This window comes from Apteryx rowi, unplaced genomic scaffold, assembly GCF_003343035.1.
Source record: "Apteryx rowi isolate R43461 unplaced genomic scaffold, aptRow1 scaffold_159, whole genome shotgun sequence".
NCBI classification, from domain to species: Eukaryota; Metazoa; Chordata; class Aves; order Apterygiformes; family Apterygidae; genus Apteryx; species Apteryx rowi.
Genome location: NW_020447852.1, coordinates 560,118 through 578,426, shown reverse-complemented (window position 1 = coordinate 578,426; position 18,309 = coordinate 560,118). Strand labels below are relative to the sequence as shown.

The window sequence follows — 18,309 nt, the reverse complement described above, 5'->3', positions numbered from 1 at the left end:
GATGGGGTGGGTACTCCACTGCCTGCTCTATTCATTGACCCCACCAAAGGACTTAATTCTCACATGGCATGTAAACAGTAGACTCAGTAGAGCCAGTATGCAAAGCTGTGTAAATGAGCACCTTGGAAAAACATTACCCTCCCAAGGGCCTGCACTTTAGAAAATAAAGCCTTTCCTTAGTGCTCTTGGGACCAAAGGGATGACTGGTCCATTCTGTTCCACACCAATCAAGTGCAGGTCCTACTACACTAGTTAAAACAGATACTGATTATTAGTCTGTTAACAGTTTTGACAGTGAAGGGCAGGTGTTAAAGGAACAGTCCTGTTGGTGATGGGATGGAGGGCTCAAATGAGCAAGTTAGAACAACATAAGAAGCTAGTGCTTATGGCACGAGCATGTGAAAAGTGCTTCAGCACCTACCTCCTACTGAAGTCGACGATGTTGGCCAGCTTGGAGGGTTCCTTGAGGGTTTAAGGCCTCAGTGCTAGTCAACGCTTGTCTCTATTCCTGTACGTTATTGCACCGTGTCCTTTGGTATCCAACAACAGGCACCCCCCTTCCTTCTCCAGCAGTGATGGGCAGCCATCTCACTGTTGAAAATCAGATAATTGGATGCTTAATAAACAGGAACAGGCTTGGTTCTTAAGATGACCCTCGCAAAAAGCATGTAGGTTTACTCCCTGGAATAAACCCAGGATCTCTCCAGTCTTGAGAGATCAAAGCAGTCATACAGGATTTTGAGGAGACATCTTGCTGGTATTTGTCAGAACGAGATGAGTGACCTGAACACTGAAGTTGTCCTGAACATAAGCACTAGAATCTGAAGAACAGACCCAGCAAGTGGCAAACATCTAGTCACATATCACCAAGCCTTTGGGCTGTATGGTTACCCAAAGGCCCCGCATTTAAGAYTGAACTAAATTTGATTTCTGTGTGATTAGATCAGTTGTGAGCAAAGGACAGGGTAGAAATAGACACATCTTATTTTAGCTACTTGCTTGATCTCTACTCTCCACTGCACAAGATGATGTCTTACCTGCAGAGGCCTGGAGCATCAGTGCAGACAGGCTACCTCTCCAGGACCCTTTCTGCCTTGTTGTCCTATATTCTGTATCTCAGCCTGCGGGAACACAGCTGTTTGCAACACCCGAGCTGTGGGGATTCTGGCAGTGAACAAAAGGCCCCACTAAAGAAGCGTCTTGGGGCTGTTTGCATCTTTGGGGGATTTGGATGCACTGTAGGGAGAGGCTGGGCTTCATTTTAAGAGAAGGCTCCAGCCCACACCAGTGCCAAGAGACTGACTAACACAATTATTTCCTTGCAAAGCAGTATTTTTCAAAGTGCTGATTCTTATTAAGAAAAAGAAACGGATTTGGAGTTCATATTTTGATCTGGTGCCCAGGATTATTTGGAAATTCTTTTTCCTGGAACGAGACTTTTTATTCCAAATTTCTCCATGGTGGGGAGAGAGGGTTTCCTGGGCAGAATTAGAATAATGATTACAGCCTGTATACAATCAGCTCTAACCACTGTGGAATTCCAAAAATGAATGTTATTGCTTAGTGGCTTCATTGAAAACAGAAGTATTATTTAACCAGAAGGATGGCAACACATGGAAATAGCTCATTATCATATTTTCTCCCTATTTGAAATGTCACATTGAGTATGTATCTTTCACGTCCACTACACTTTAATTAATTTGGACTATGTTTAAATATATTACACAGCATGCTTTATCATAAAATTCTGACACATTCCCATTGATGAAACAGAGCTTTCTTTCAAACATGCATAAATGGCAGTAGGAGTTACCCTGACTAAATATTGTTTTAAATACAATAAGAATTGCACATCATCTCTGTGTCAGCCTATGTTTTTCTGTGGCGCAAAATACGTACAGCAAAACTAACATTACATCCAAAGTCTATTGTTTATTGAAGGGATGATGATGTTAACATTATTATTCCAGGTCTAAATCTTAACCACTTACCTTATTTACATAATTGCAAGACAAATATATATTTTACTCAATTGCTGAATAAGATTCCAGCAGTGTGATTGCCTAGGAATTAAAAAGTAGAATTGCTGGGTGTATGTGTGAGATGAAAATGGCTTGTTTTAACACAGTTAAACACATCTTATCTTCTGTGCACTTTTCAAACACAGTTCTTAGAAAGGATGGCCATCCTCTTCCACCCAGGTCTTTTATGAAGTGGAGGATTTTTTTCATTTGCTGTCCTTCCTCTGGAATGCAGTCCCTTCTGAAGTTACTCCTGATTTATGCTGGTATAAGCAACTGTGAGAATCAAAGCAGTTTTTAAAATCATGAAAAATAAAAAGATTTTACTCAAAATGCAGTGTTTGTTGGAATGAAATCCAATGGTACATGGGAGCCTATGCTGAATGGCATCAGGGATTTTGTAGGAGACGTGACTAAGCAGGGCTCTGACTGATGAGGTGTCATCTTTCCACTACCCTCCCTGTTGAGGCACTCAAGAATTACGTACTGAACTGCTGTAATGCCACCTTTGTGTGAACTATCTTGGGTTCAGGAGACACCTGCTGATGTCCCCCCTTAAAACATCTCACCGGTTTCCTCCTCAGTGCAATTCTACGCCACTGCACTATGGCAGCCCAACTGGATCACACCCCACTGCACTCATCAATCACTGATGCTTGTACCAGGGAGGAATCTCCTCCCTCATTACCTGTGCACTGTTCAGGAACCACTTAGAGCCAAGGTTGGTGAAGGAGGCTGACTTAATTCACTGAGATCCAGCTGACTGGCATATTTCATGCAACAAGCCTCTGAGTGACATTACAGTGAGTTTCCCATTCCAGGGACAGCTCCCTGGACCCTCACTTCCTCATTCAGCCTCCTAAGAGGGCAGCAATCAGAGCTTTATTCTCTGAATCATGCTTCTTTTTTCTTTTCTTTTTTCTCCCAGCAAATGGCCTTTTTCCAGAATAACTCCTCAAACAAACATTCTTATCATGGGGAAGGTAATTCTGTTCTGAAACCGGAATTTTCACATGGGGCCATGTGGAACAGTACTCCTGAAATACGATAGTTGCTCCTTAGATAAAGGGAGGATGTTAGACTGCTGATCACTATATGGACATTGCCATGAAGGAACAGCATGAATCTGCACTGTGCTATTAGATACTCTATTTCATCTTCTTCCTTCCTGAGTATTCTCTCCCCATCCCACATAACCCTTTCCTCAAGAAAACATTTACACTAAGAAGAAGAAAAATGTTTCCCAGCAATTGAACAACAACAACAACAAAGAGTTGCATTTAGACACAACACATAATGCCTGTCTTTAAAAATCTGGATTGATTTTATACTTAATTCATTCAGTGAATTATAATAAATGAATAAACATAATTCGGAGAAGAACAAAGAAATGAATTGGGTTGCTGGAGCCAAAAGCAATAACTGCAACACACTTTTTCCCGCTTCTTCACTCCTTCGGACCCAAGCATTACTGTTGCGATCCCTTTTTTTGTGCTTTGTGTGTTTTGTTTTATTTGATGTCTGCATTAAAGGAACACTCAAGTGTAATATAAACAGATACTATAATCACTATGTCTAATTACAAAGAAGAGTTAAGTGGCTAATATAAAAACATGTAATAAAAAAGAATAATTAACAATCAGATTGGAAGCCAAAAGCACAGCAATCTGATGAGGCAAACTAGGAAGCACTGCTCAGCTCTCCTATTACAGTGTACGGGGAACCAGAATGCTTCACTGTATGGCGAGATAGGAAGGTCTGCTCTGATAGATGGCTCTCAGTTTAATTACAATTTTTCCTCCTTGATTTCTTTCTAATTTCAAGGATTTATTCTTACTGATTCTTTCTGATTCCCTGGAGTGTGAAATTTTATCCCTTTAGCTCTCAGTGGGCAGGATCTTGTGTTCTTTACACATTTAGACCTTCCATCAAAATCATCAGAAACACATTAAAACAAGCGGGCCAGTTTACGTCTCTTGGCACAAGTCACAGCATTTAGATGCATGTGGAGTGCAAGACTGAGTATGCAGTTGGCAGCCTCCAAAGAGAAACCATTTAAAGTGGTTCCTGAAGGAGGAGTAAGTATTTCTTTACCTGGCCACAACCACCCCTGCTAAGAGCAGTGGTAAGAATACATACGGCCTTATATACTGCCCACAGTTTCAATGGGTTCAACAAGCAATTTGGGTTTGTGTTGTATTCCCTTGAAAGTCCGAAAACTGTCTTGTATTAAAGSCAGTGCATTGCTCTAGTCCATATGCAAGTGGATGGAAGTCTAATGTGCCAAATTCCAGCCTCAGATGCTTTTCAATCATAAGCTCTCTGTACAGAGAGAGGCATGAGTTGCTTGGTTGAATTCAGAAGTAGAAAGAACAAACGGGAAAGGTGAAGCCTTGGGAATAATTTTTGAGAGTTTCTCAACACCATCAACCCAGAGCAATAATCATACTGGTTTAGCAGAAGATACCCTGCAGCAAAGAAAAAGAGAGACTTTTCTTTGGCTCTCGTGTAAGGACCACATGCACACTTGTTTCTGTGTGACTTAGCAGTGTAGCAACAGCTTTTAGGGAAGATGTCAACAAAAGATTCATCAGCAACCATATCGACATCTGAAGAGGCAAACACTTAGGGCAGTATTCTACTTGTTCCCTTTAAGCTGATATTTAAAACACAAGGTATAGAACATCTTAGATAATGCAAGTTTCCCTGTATTAGTTTATTAGTTATTAGTTTTATGTGTTGTCTGTGAATTTAAGATACTTTCAGCACAGGGCAGACATTTACTAAAATCCAGGTAATGATGCTGTAATTATGAGACAAGCAAACAGAAACATACTGGACAGCACTGGTTGTTTTTGTTATCTTATTTCAATTCAGCTTTTGAAATAAATTCTAAATAAGTTTTTTTTTTTTAAGCAGAGGACAAAAGGCAGGAGACAAATAATACTTCTTATAAAAGCATTCTCTACAGATCAGTTCTCACTAAATCGTCTTTCTATTTACAGAACTCATTCATTGTTCCAGGTTGATTTTGCAAAAGTGACTAAATGGCTTTAACAACAATAGAATTACAAGTGTTCCGAGCAAGGGAGAAGTTTTTAGAGGGATACAATATGCTTTTTTCAGAGGACAGTCAGTTGCAATCTAGTGGCTACAAAGATGACAGTTGAACATTCAATTCCTTCCAAAATTTGAAAATGTGTTGATTTAATAAAGGTTTAGGGAAATACCAGTACACTGCTCAGGACAGATCCCAGTCCAGGAGAGCTCTGACCACTTACTTCAGGCAACAGTTTCCTCCAGTATTTCCAAAAGTGTGTTCTTCCTTGCTCTAGTGTTCCCATTCTGCATATAATGCCCTTGATTATATCATTACTGCAATTAATTGTCCTAAATCTAAAACAGTATTGGAAAATGCATTTAACTTAGACAAGTCAGGCTTAATTTGCAAGAGATTTGCTGCAACATAATCTCTGCTGAAATGTTTACAAGCTGCCTGTAGAGGAGAAACTAAAAGCCAAGAGGGATCCCAGAATGAAGCCTGGGGAAAGAACAAGTTTGCCTAACTACATATCCCATGCGGTAATTGTAGTCTTCTGCCACAGATGCAGTCATTCAGTCCTATTGAGATTTACAGGAGTGTCTGATTTCAATTCTATTCACTGCACCTTCCATTCTAAAGAAAAAAGTGAATTAATCTGCTATAATGTGGTTGGTGTGCACAACCCAATTGCCTGAWCCAAAGCCCAGTGAGGTTTATATTGAAGATGTTTGCTCTTAGGGTTTGCTTCCAGTGCTATAATATCTGCATGCTACATCTGAGTCTCTGAGATTACATGACTGTTCATGACTTCTGACTGCATGATGCATTGTAGCAAAACTTAATTCAAACAAGAAGAGATACAGATTTATCACAGGTTCAGTAAACAGGAGTGGCCCCACACCATAACTTTCAAAAGCAGAAGTCCTAGGTGCTTCCAGAAACACCTCAAGGTTTCTAGAAACATCAGAAAAATACCTTTTCCTGCCTCTTCTTTGCCAAAGCGTACAAGAAGTGAAAAGCATTTCAAAGGCTAATGCATTATTACCTTGCCAGGTAGAGGAGCTTTTTGGCTCTGAATAAGAAACTGAGCTACTAAATTAAAATCCCTGGAAAGTTTTCATACTCATTTCCAGATGACTGTAGAGAATTTGTGCAAAGAGAGCTTGTGATGACGGGCTCTTGTTGTATGGGGCTGGGYGCCGATCCACACCGAGAACCTTCCATGAATTCTGGTGTTGGCTGGGATCACTCTACAAATAGAGACAATACTGTCAACGACAAGATCCTATCTAATATTACTAAAACTTCTAAACATATGAAAATATGATTACATTCTCTTACAGAAAGAACATACCAGTCTGGACACTGTGGACAATACCTAAACCTGACAGTATGCATGCACTTTCATAAACATAATGTGGTCTTGGTTTCTGAAAGTTTAGTTTTTAGTTTTTTTGTTTTTTTWAAAAAAAAACACAAACACAAAACTTAGGTGTTCTGAAAATGGTGAGGACGTGGGCATGTTGTCTTTTAGCTGAATTAGTAATCTATTTACAAGTCTGACTGGGTTGTTTTTTGTGGTTCCTGGACCAGCAAGAAGCAGTGAAACTGATGATTGATACAACTAATGGTTTGGCAGGCTCCAGGTATAGGTGGGGTACCTGACTAAGCAAAGAATCAGATGCTTACTTGCAGGCAAAAACTAAATTCAGTGCCTGACTTTTTGAAATTCTTAGGGCCTGTTCAGGAAAAAAAAAAAAAAGTAATCTTAAAAAGGGTACCAAATATTAACAATATAGTACAATAAAATGCAAATGTAAATTATAAATAAGAATAAATGCTATACACAGGCAGAGGACTAGACTGGGAGAACAGAGAATGTATCCAGGTGGCTAGATAGGATTGCTGTAAGGTTACTCTTCATCTCATAGATGAATCAGAATATTTCTGAGTATAGAAAGAAGGCAAACAATGGCCTTAATGAGAGGGAGTGTATGAAAGTCAAAAACATGCGAGTCTTAGACACCCACTTGATGATTCAATCCAGCATTCTGAGCTCTCTAAAGCTTGAAAGCAGAGATGTTGGAAGCCATTAGAGAATGCTGTGAAAACCAATATATGAAGCAACTTCAGATGTTCACTGATGACAGCATCTGAGCAACAGAGATCTCCACCCAAATAATATATTCAAATTTTACATCACGGGGCTGGATGAAATGAGGAGGAAGCTGAAAGCTGAATGCTAATGATCCCAGTACTTTTGTATGTATAGAGGTCCATAATTCCAATGAACTTTGGGAAATCATTAAGAAAGTGTCTATTAAATTATAATATCCTAGGCATCACAGGCAACCTGGGACTAAACAGTGAGGAAAATGGATGGAGCAAAGAAAGAAGTGGAAATCTGAATGAATAAGGTACCAGAATTTGGTGCCTAAAGGCATCTGATTCTCAGTATGTCAGGGAAGCAATAAGGTTGAGAGCAAATCCTATTGAAACCTAGATTATTGCTTTTGCCACTGAGCTCATGTCCCAATAGGGCCTTCTGACTGAATCAAACTCTGATGTGAGGTGTTCTAATTGTGATTGCTGGGACAGCAGGAAATTGTGAGCCTAGTGGCATAGTAATATTTAAGTTATGCCACTGAAGAGAGAGAACATGCAAAGCAGGGTAGATCATAGAAAAGGACAAGAAATGACAAAGTCATGGGTTACTTGGGGGTCAAAGAGGAGGGAAGTTGCTGGTAGAAATAGGGGTAACATGCTTTGGAGGAAAGGAGGGTGAATTCTTGTTTTTCGTTTTGTTTTGTTTGTTTAATATATACTTCTCCACTCTGTTAGGCTTGTTGTGACCTGAGCTATCTCAGTTTAAACCAGAGTGACTTTTTGGCTTCAGTTTAGTTTTAGTAAATGTACACTGATATAGCAGAGAATAAAAGCTGGCACTCCAGGAAAACTCAAATCAAAATCCATTTCCCACAGAAGTCAAAACATGCTTCCCTCCTCTCTCTCTCCATTTTTTTAAATGAGAAATGCATTTGCGTATTAGAAAGAAATATTAGAAAGAAATATATTTATTAGAAAGGCATTCAGAAAAGTAACATTTGGTAATACAAAGTGAAACAAGTGAATCCTATCTTATTTTAGACTTCAGCCTTACTGTTTTCGTTTGTCTCTCTCATTCTGGGTTCTCCCTGCCAAAAAATCCATTGCAATACATTTAGGACCCTGCAGAGGCTAAGATAYGTGCTTGCGACATTCCATCTTAATCAAATATTTAAAAACCATCCTCCCTTCTACTTCAGAATGCTAAAATCTCAGCTGAACTACGTGGAAATTAGGTGAGCCAAAGCAGAGGAAGAAGCTACAAGCCTTTCCTAAGAAAAGGAGGAATTTTTTTTTCCTACATGGGCAAATACAGACTCTCCTTATTTCCTTCTGGAAGCAAAACTGGTAGGATCCACAAGCAAATTCATCATAAGTAGAGAATGATGCAGAAAGTACCTATTCGCAGAATCACTAAGAGTGGCCTCGCGATGATGTCAGCCGCACATGTGGGTGCACCCCATCAGGGCCCATGGAATTCTGTATGTCCAGTTTGTTTAAATGTTCCCCGATCTGATCGTCCACCACCGAGGGTGTCTTCCTTGCTCCAGAGTTTCCCACTGTTTTTGGTACCTCAGACCTGAAGGCAAATCTTACCAGCAAAGACCAAGTTGAAGAAGGCATTAAGTACCTCAGCCTTTTCTGTTTTCTTCCAGTTGTCTGACAAAGGCCTCATCTACTTCTTCTTCCTGATCAGGAAGACACCCAGCACCATGTCATCCATGTTGATCTACCTTCTAATCCGCACCCATAAGCTCTCAACTGGCTCATCATCCATCCCTAGGCAGAGCTCCATGTATTCCCACTACTCTCTCATATAAAGGGCAACTTCACCCTCCTTGCTGTTCCAACCTGTCCTTCCCAAAGAGCCTGTATCCAGCCATTGTAGTGCTCCAGTCATGTGAGCTATCCYACCACATCTGTGTGATCCTAATAGAACATAGCCCTGAAAGTGCATGCAGGCTTCTAATTCCTCCAGTTTGTTTCCCATGCTGTGTGTGTTGGCACACAGGCACTTCAGAGAGGCACCTGGTTGTGCCAATTTCCAAAACAAATGGTACAAGAGCTTCCCCCGTCATGCCATTCTCTGGGCACTTCCTTATTTATGTACATATGCTTGGGGTGGGCCCTCTTCAGCCCTGTTTCTTTGGTTTCAAAAGGTCTCTCTTGTCCACCTCACCCTGCACCCTTTGCTCACCACCCCAGACCACCACTTCCTCACTTGATTGTGGATTGTCATCTTCCTGACCCATCATTGCTAGTTTAAAGCTCTCCTCGCCAGCTTAGCCAGCCTGCTGGCAAAGATGCTTTTGCCTCACTTAGTCAGGTGGATCCCATCTCTTCTTAACAGTGCTTGATCCTCAAAAAGGATCCCACTGCAGCCTTTCTTTTCAACCTGCAGTTACCGTTCCTTCCCCAAGGGAGGACATAATAGAGCTGTTGCAGAAAATGCGTGAAAGACAACTCAGCCCATTACATATGCAGAGAAGTCTGCAAGGGGAGCAGGCTGACCACATCAACAGTCCACCCAGGTTACATCAGAATATCTCACAGGGTTTATCCAATATAGACCACACTGTCTTAAATATATCTTTCTCATTAACTATGGCAAAGCCTCAGTTCCAAAAACAATGTCCAAGATAAATTTTAGAAGTCCTTTCATATTTTTCAGTATTGTTTATCAGAGCTGCTCAGAAATTGTTAGAAGACCTAAACTTGTACAGCAGCAGCATAAGAGGAGCTAGCATGATATGGTAGAATAACTACAATGAAGAAAACTTTTTCCACATTAACTATTCCAGCTGATGAAAAGGAAAGCAATAGTTGTCAGAAGAATGACAGAAATCACCACCAATGTACTCAAGCAATTTATTGTAATTAAAAAAAAAATCACATTTTTCCAGGGCAGAACTTTATAGCATGCATAAGCAAAGATGCATGTTTATAGTGCTCCTTTTCCTCTCTCATTATAGTGCACACCCTTCTGCCTGAGAACAAAGATCTCTGTAAGGTAAGAGTCACAACAGGTGGTAAACACTTCAACATTTAAGGGCTTGTTTAGATGGTAAATGGAACCAATCCAATTAAATCAGTTGTAAATCACACCCTTAGCGTTTCAGCAGTAGTTAGTGTGTGAGACAGATTTTAGAGCCATTTCGGTATAGCTTAATGTGATTTCTTTTATCAGCTTGAATTACATCAAAACCATGGTCTGCACACAGACCTTAATCAAAATATTATGAATTAGAATGCAGTTATTTCCTTTGGTTCTAGTTACCATGTAGACTAATCCTAAGACTTTATAAACATATGCATACGCACACAGAACACTCACCGGTTCAGTGGGAAGACAGATTACAAATTACTCAGTGCTGCCAATTAGTGAACAAGCAGAAAAAAAAAAATCTACAAATAGAAGTAAAGCAGAATGCTTCACAAAATGTACGCCATTTCTTTTACTTGATAAATGTCATAAAACTGATACCATATAGCAATAGACAACTCTTACAAGAGAACCAGTGAACATCCTGTAATACTATATTTTGGAAAATATATAAGAATATATAACATATATGAAAGAAATTCTCATCATAGCACTTTGTTAAATATTTAGCAAAGATTTTCAGAAGAGATATGTGTTAACTTGAGATACATATCAGCAAATGGCAAATTAGTGAGTTTTTATGCTAATATATTGACACGAGAGCTTAAGAATACTGCAAACAAGTTTCTGCAGGACTCTAAAACAAAATCAGTGCTACCACAGACACAGCTCTCTGTTATGTTTTCCTCTGGCATTTCTGTGATTGTGTTAACCAGTGCAAATGTGCAAGCACAAGCAAATTTTTAACCCTACATATTCTACAGAAAGCAAGTTTTCACATAACTTCCTGTGAGGATTCAATAGAAAATTTCAACCCGCTATGCTCATTCAAGCAGGGAATAAAAACTGCCACGTGACCCATAATAAACAGGCAGCACGGCTTGAATTTCCAATATTGAACACCTCCACAAACCACAGAGTAATTTACAACACGTCACTCAACTGCAAAGACTTTTGAGGAAACTGCAGCTAACTGGGAGGTGTTGCATAAAGAGACATACAGGCAAGATTCAAATAAACAATTGATTCAGCTTTAATACATATATAGCTAATGTGGCATTTAGATTACTTTCAGTCTCCTGTCAGCAAGCTGGATTAATTTCCATAGAGCATGTACAGCCTGTGGTGTGGCATGGAGGAACTTTCAGTATTTGGGAATCCTATGCAATGCTCTGCATGGGAGTACTGCCAGTAAACAAATACAACTTTGCAAAGTTAGCATCACTGGCCTCCTCTTAGACTCTAATCCTCGAGATACAAAATACTACAGTCACAGTCAAGATGACTGCAGGTAGAGGCCGTATCTACTCTAGTCCCAGGGATTAAACATGAATGTCTGGATGAGTTTTTGCCATCCCATAATGATCTTGTATTGCTGGATGCTGGCTCAGCATCAAAAGACAACATGGAAAGGGACATGATTGCTCTCTGCAAATATACTGAGGAGGAAGTATAAGAGGTGAGGAAAGAAGAATGTAAAGACAGTGTTGGCACAGGAACAAGCAGGAGCTGGCAAGGAGTATGTTTAGATATTAGAAAAAAAGGTCACAAACATTAGAAAAAATTTGATTCTGAGGCAGATTTCCCATGAAAGTACAAGGGAAAAATCCTTTCCTCATTTTTAACATGAAACTTCATCAGTTGATACTAAGAGTGACACAATGCAGCTGCTTGTGACAGGAGGGGACAGCCCTGGGAAGGTCCCTCTACTCCCACCTGAACTTTTATGTATACATAAACAGACAGACATAGATACAGGTATGTTACATATAACAAAGTGAGCCTCAAAAGAATAAGATCACAAAGACAAATTTATTTTTCTCATGCGAAAAAAAAATACCCAATGAGTACCTGACATAAGTAACTGCATTATAACATTGGCCATTGCTTTTTCAAAACATTGGCATGCTGTTGTCATGCAGCTATTATGATGAAATCACACTGTGAAGCAAGAAGCCTTCCTGCAAACTAGGATGGGAAGCACAGAATCGGCTGCAGTTTTCTCACTGCAGGGGTTTTCTCTAAAGAAAAAAAAATCTGATCATCAGTTTTGCACGCACTAAGAAAAATTCAGTTTGCAAACAATGAACATCCTTTGTGTTCAGCGTTGGCAAAGCGATTGATTCTAGTTTGAGATTGGACTTGTGCCACTGCAAAAGCAGTTCATCTTTTCTGTTCTGAAAAGTACTGTAATGAAGAGCTTCAACAGAGGGGATTTTTATCATTAGACTCAGGCTATGATTTCTTTCAATTTCTCTCACTTCACAAAACAAAATGTATGGAATCCATCATTCCAGCATACTGAGAAATAAAGTAACTCTAAGATATTGCAGAAAATTTTAGGACTTATTATAGGAAAAACAAATAACTTCCAATATTCTGTTATCTCCCTACTTAACGGGATTTTCCCTTTCTCCACCAACATCCAGGAACACTTTATGAGGATACAGCTTCCCATTGCATGAATACAAATGTTGATGCACAAATTTGACTCTCTTAAAAAAATCTTTTTTTTTTTTTTGACACAGAAGTAAAGATTCAATGAATACTTCTTCCAACAGGTCTCAGTGTACATGCTTGGTGGAATAACARCAACAACAACAAAGAACCCCACATTGTTAGACAAGAAAGAGGGACACAAATGGAAAACATACTTTGCGTGCAAGAGTGCTTTTCCTTTGAACCCTTATGTGTTCAGGTGCTCACAATCTCTCTCAGACAAGTAACCTTTGTATGCCCAAGCAAGTTGGATGAGTCCACTTGGAAAAATCTGAAATTTAAATGGCATTTTTGTGACTAAGAATGAGAAATTCACAAAAAAACAGGGACCTGTCTACTGGTTTCTGAGCCCAAAAGCTTGTATCATTTTTCCCAGCTGTGTCAGTGGGTCCAATAAATGATTTTACTTCTCCCTGCAAACCTTGCATCTCTCATATCCCTCAGACCATCAGGACTAGAACAACCCCACTGCATTAAAAAAGACTCACAGCCTTAAAACTTGACAGACGTTTCTTTTTAACACCTTTTTATACAAAAGCAATAACAGCAAGTAGTAAAACCAACACTGCCGCACAGCGTGGTGTAGGAAGGAAGTGCTATAAACCCTATCGCAATTATTTCAGTGAAAGACAARGCCATCATTAGTGCTGTATTGATCAATCTCCCTCTCCCACCTCCACTGTTTGGAAATTCATTCACATTATTATTGCTGTTCCAGACAGTATTATTATAACAGACCCGCATTATACAATAAGAGGCTTTGGTATAATTGACATCTGAAGCACCAGGGAGCTTGAATGTTTGCTACTGGTTAGAATGTGGTCTCCAGAGGGAGACTTTCCTTCTCACAAAAGGGGCTATCACATAATCATTGCAGTGTAAATCAAATCCTCAGTGACTGCTGTTTTTTCATTACTTGGCTGTGACCTGGAACTAAATCTTTGCAACACTGTACTGCTGATTATCTGCCTCTGGAACCCAAAACAATACACTGCAATGATGAACCCATACCTACAAATGAGGTAAAGCAAATGACCTACCTGGGTTAAAACAACAGGAGTTTGTTTACTTTTTAGCCTTGTTAAAGAGGAAATTGAAAATATAATCCCACTGTTTGGCCCTAGGTGCTGTGGAAAACTTCTGACTTCCACGCACAGCTGGGCACATGCCAGACACAGGAAGCACAGATAAATTTAAGCCATCCTTTCTCCCCATCCCCCAACCAAATTAAGCTTTTGCCAGAGGTGGTTGTTAAAAGACCCACATGTTGCACATTAAAGGCCATGTCAAAATAAAAGAGAGCAATTTGCATAGGGTTCCTGCTACAAGAGCAAGAAGCACAGTGAGAAAGGCTAGGAATGCCTGGGACCTCAGTGGGGCAGGAGGCTGAACACTGGAGCCGGAGGTAGGCAAGTACGCAGGCAGTCCAACTGAACACTGTCCCCCACTTGAGGTTATGCACTGAACAAAGCGCATGAGCTAAATCAGGCCACAGCCCCCAAACAACACATTAGAGAGACCAATTTTAATTGCTAGGGCCAGCTCTCACTAGTACTAATGGAAATGATTTATAAGGGGAAATGGAGCCCATAGCATTGCCCCCTGTATYTGCCATGACATGGGGAAATTCTGACACATGCCTCCAAATCAATGTAACCAAGTTCATGTTTTGTGTTAGCAAATCTAAGGAGGAAATCCACCCACACGCCTTTTGCATTGCTTTGCAAGCAGAAAGGCCTTCAGACCAATCATTTAAATAGTGATTCCTCTCTCACAACAGGCTCCTTGGGTTACTGTCAGCTCCCCACCTTGCCTGTACCAGCTGTGTGAGGCACAGCCAGAGAGTCATACACGGCTTCATTCCCTGTTGCTCTCGTGGCTTCAGGGAAATGCTACAAGCTGGTGCAAGTCACATCTGCTTATTTTTAAGCCAGGACCTGAAACAGCTCTGCCCAACACCTGAACAGAACAGAAGGGGAGAGGGAAGGAGAGGGCAAGGGGGAAGGCTGAGCAAACAACCACGGTTATCTTACTGGCAGCCAAACCCCTGCCCCAGGGAAGGGTAGATTTTCCCAGGACGCTCAAGGGAGTGTGAGCTCCTTTGCCCTCTTGCCAGCCCCTCCCAGACAGGCACACACTCATGAGTTCATGTGGCAGGAAAGATATCACACTACTGCATCCACTACTTCTGGAAAAAAAAACTACCTCCACCCTTCCTTCAGCTGAGCAGAAATGAAGCAATCCTGCAGCACAGACCAGTGTCTCTCTCCCCCATGCCAAACTGGATTCGAAGTCTGGTGCCATGCTCCGCTAGCCTCCAGAGAGAAAGAGGGAAGGAGAGGAATGGATGTTCCATGAATATGTTCAAACTATGACCTGGGAGTTTTATTCAAAAACACAGTGATTTTCTGATAACCAGCAGCAGCTGAATATTTTAACACCCTTTCAAGAAGAAATCTTAGAATGTGTTCGGCTGAGAGGTGAATTCAATCCTGTCAAATATTTACATTTTAAAACCACGAAAATTACAATAACAGGTCATCTAAAGCAGGGGAAACAGAGGCCACCCTAACCAGAGACTAGCACAGTTACCTGCTGCAACCGACAAGGACATACGGAAGGGAAGACCTAGGACGGTATGAGAAGAACAAGTCTCAGCCCAGCCATGGCATGTTGTATGCCTTCACCTAGCAGCTTGCAGCTGCTTGACTTTGATTTACTGGGCTGGGGCGGGAGTGGAGGCGGAAGGAGGAACTAACTTCTTTATCAGGTATTGAATGTGTATCCTTATAGTCAAATGAAAACCCTGGTGCTCTGAGCAGCAAGTCAGGGAAAGGCAGGAGGGGGCTGTTTGCCATCCTGCAGGGGATGGATGTCTCTGATGAAACAGGCAGGGAAGCAAGAGGTGCCAGAGGAGAGGCCAAACCCAGAAGACACAGGACAAGTTTGCCACTTGGATGCAAGGAGAGCACACAGATCTAATATGGCCCATGAGCTAGCACTGACCTAACTCATTCTGTGCTTAGGAAGGAGAATAGGGGAGGTGACTAATGGAATTCACTTAGGAAGAGGTTAGAGACTGAAAGACCTTGCTGCCACAGGGAAGGTGCTGGGCTAGTTTTGCCAACCACAGGCTGATGTCACTTGGCTCCTTCCAACAACGGTGGAAGATACGGGCATCCACCCAACCTAGAAGATGATCTAGCAGTTCCCCCAGACCAAGACAACAGAGCCAACATTTGTTTTCAATATTCAGGAAAGCCAAGCAAATAAATCTTAGCACTTAGTACTAAAACAAAACAAAAGAAGTCACGGCCCTGAAACCTCGGTGGTGTTCTCGTGCAATTATTTCAAACAAGTGCCCATCTTACCCTCCTGTATTTGTACTTGGCAGGGTGAGGTGAACTCTTCTGCTGACTGTGATGTTGGCTTAAGAGCTCTGCTTAGGACACCATCATAATTCTTGTCTTTCTTTTTTGCTAATGGTTGCATACCTTTGATTAAAACCTGCATGGTGCATTAAAGGCTAAAACAGATGATGAATGCTACGTAGTACTTTGTGTTAGATCAGAGTTGATTAGAATTTCTGATGATCTAGCAGCTAGAAGAGGAAACTGCATGAGCAGTGAAAATACTCAGCTGTTACTATTGTAGGAGGCAGTGGCTTTTGTTTGATACAAAATACAAAACAGTAACTAAATGGACACTATACTCTCTTGGTCATTGAATGGTTTTAGATCACAAAAGAGCTCTGTAAAGAAACACTCGTGAATTAATCAATCCAAATATTTGTAAGACCTCTTGCTTACTTTCAAGTGGGCAGCCCTCCCCCACCAACATCACAGTTTCAGAGCTGGATGCTAGTTAGTTTGTTTTTCATCCTTGCAAATATAACAGTGGAGCACTTTAAACAAATAAGCAAATAACAAAGCAGTGTGGTGAAAGGTAAGGTTGTCTAACCCAAGTGCATATCATATTAGCATCCAGATACATTTAGCAAGCACTGCCAGCACACCAGTTAAGCAAAACACTTGCTGCTTTCATTGAAAMGGTTTTGTTAAACAGGACAGACAAGTTGCAGAGGAAGAAGCCACCTGATTAAATGTAGTAGTGGCAGAAAGCTGGAAGGATGAGCAGACCAAACTTGCAGTAGAGGGAGGTTCACTTTCTAAGGTCATACAGAATTTGGTAAGAGAGTGCACAGAATGGGTGCATTTAAGGGGAACAGAGGGAAAGAGCTGGAGATGATGACTGAGGAGAGATGGAGGGAGAAAAAAAGCACTATTTTTAAGGTGCTGCCTACAAACAACAAGAGTGGATTACATGTGGGTTTTGGTGGCCTAATAACTTAAACAAAGAACATCAGCATTTTTAAATGTAGCTTTTAAATAACCCTTCCTCCATAAAGCAATTTTCTTAAAATAATCCTTCTGCCTATCTATTATACAAAACCCCATTGACTTCAGTGGAATTCTCTGTAGGCAAATAACAGGCAGTTGATACAGCTATTTTGCCAGATTGGACACAAGTTATTAGCTCACTATTTGTAAAATAGCTGCTAAATATGATCAGTGGCCTTTCTAGCCCTATTAAATTTTAGTAACTATCTTGACCTTTCTGACACAGCAGCACACTGATATTACAATGGTTTCTTTTGCAGTTAATGACCTACATATGCGTTTTTAAGCTAGATCACTGCACTCAGATCAATGGAGGGCTCAGATTACAGAGGGAAGCTGAAGAGAAGTTAAATCCAGGACATTCCTACTTCCACTGCAGTTTTAGAGCACAGTCAGATAGATGCAGGAATACATCATACTGAAGAAGCACCCATACTTTCAGATTTACAGGGCCAGCTATTCTAGTATCCAAGTGATAGTTACCTTTAAAAACATAGCTATATGTATGTAAGCCTGAAATAAGCCACAAAAGCTTACCTTTTGAGTTAAGAAGGGAGAGCTGGGCAGAAAGTACACTTTAGGAAGCACAGCAGTAGCAGGGAAAAGCCTCAGATGCCATGGAAAATATAACACCTCTAGCTAGCATCATACAAAATAGCACATCTACAACTGCAAGAAAGCTGTAGCTTGCTTTTGCTCCAGGTTTCTCCAGGATGTGGGGTCCAGAGATCCGAACTCAGCACACCTTCCTGGACAAACACCCTGCTCACCACACAAACAGCTACAAACCCTTTCTCAAGCAAGCTCTGCCATGGGAATCCCATATGGAGGATGCTGATCTCCTTGGGTCAGTGCCTCTCTCCTTGAGTACTTCACTCATCACTAAACTTAGGCAGCTGCTTGCTTGGATGATTTGCTCAAGTCCCTAGTTCTGAGGCAAGAAACTTCCCTTGTGCATCACATGAAGACCTGGAGTGCCCAAGGCAAGAGGAAGCCATTGCAACATCTGCACATCTTAAGTCATCATTCAGCATGTTGCAGCATATCCTGTCAGGCTTGGGCCAGTGTTACCTGGGAGATCTCCAGACAGAGTCAGAGTCATCACTGTTATCCAGACATGTTTCTCCTAAGTAGACA

The 18,309-nt window shown here is 40.9% G+C and overlaps 1 long non-coding RNA gene across 1 annotated transcript; it reads right to left on the bottom strand.

Moving 5' to 3' along the window:
- Window positions 1–427: 427 nt before the first annotated feature.
- Window positions 428–18,065, bottom strand: LOC112962948. Its single transcript, XR_003252466.1, has 3 exons — window positions 17,710–18,065; window positions 6,110–6,314; window positions 428–591 (listed from the first exon to the last, which is right to left on the bottom strand). It is a non-coding gene; the product is annotated as an uncharacterized LOC112962948 (long non-coding RNA).
- Between the last annotated feature and the right edge of the window lie 244 nt (window positions 18,066–18,309).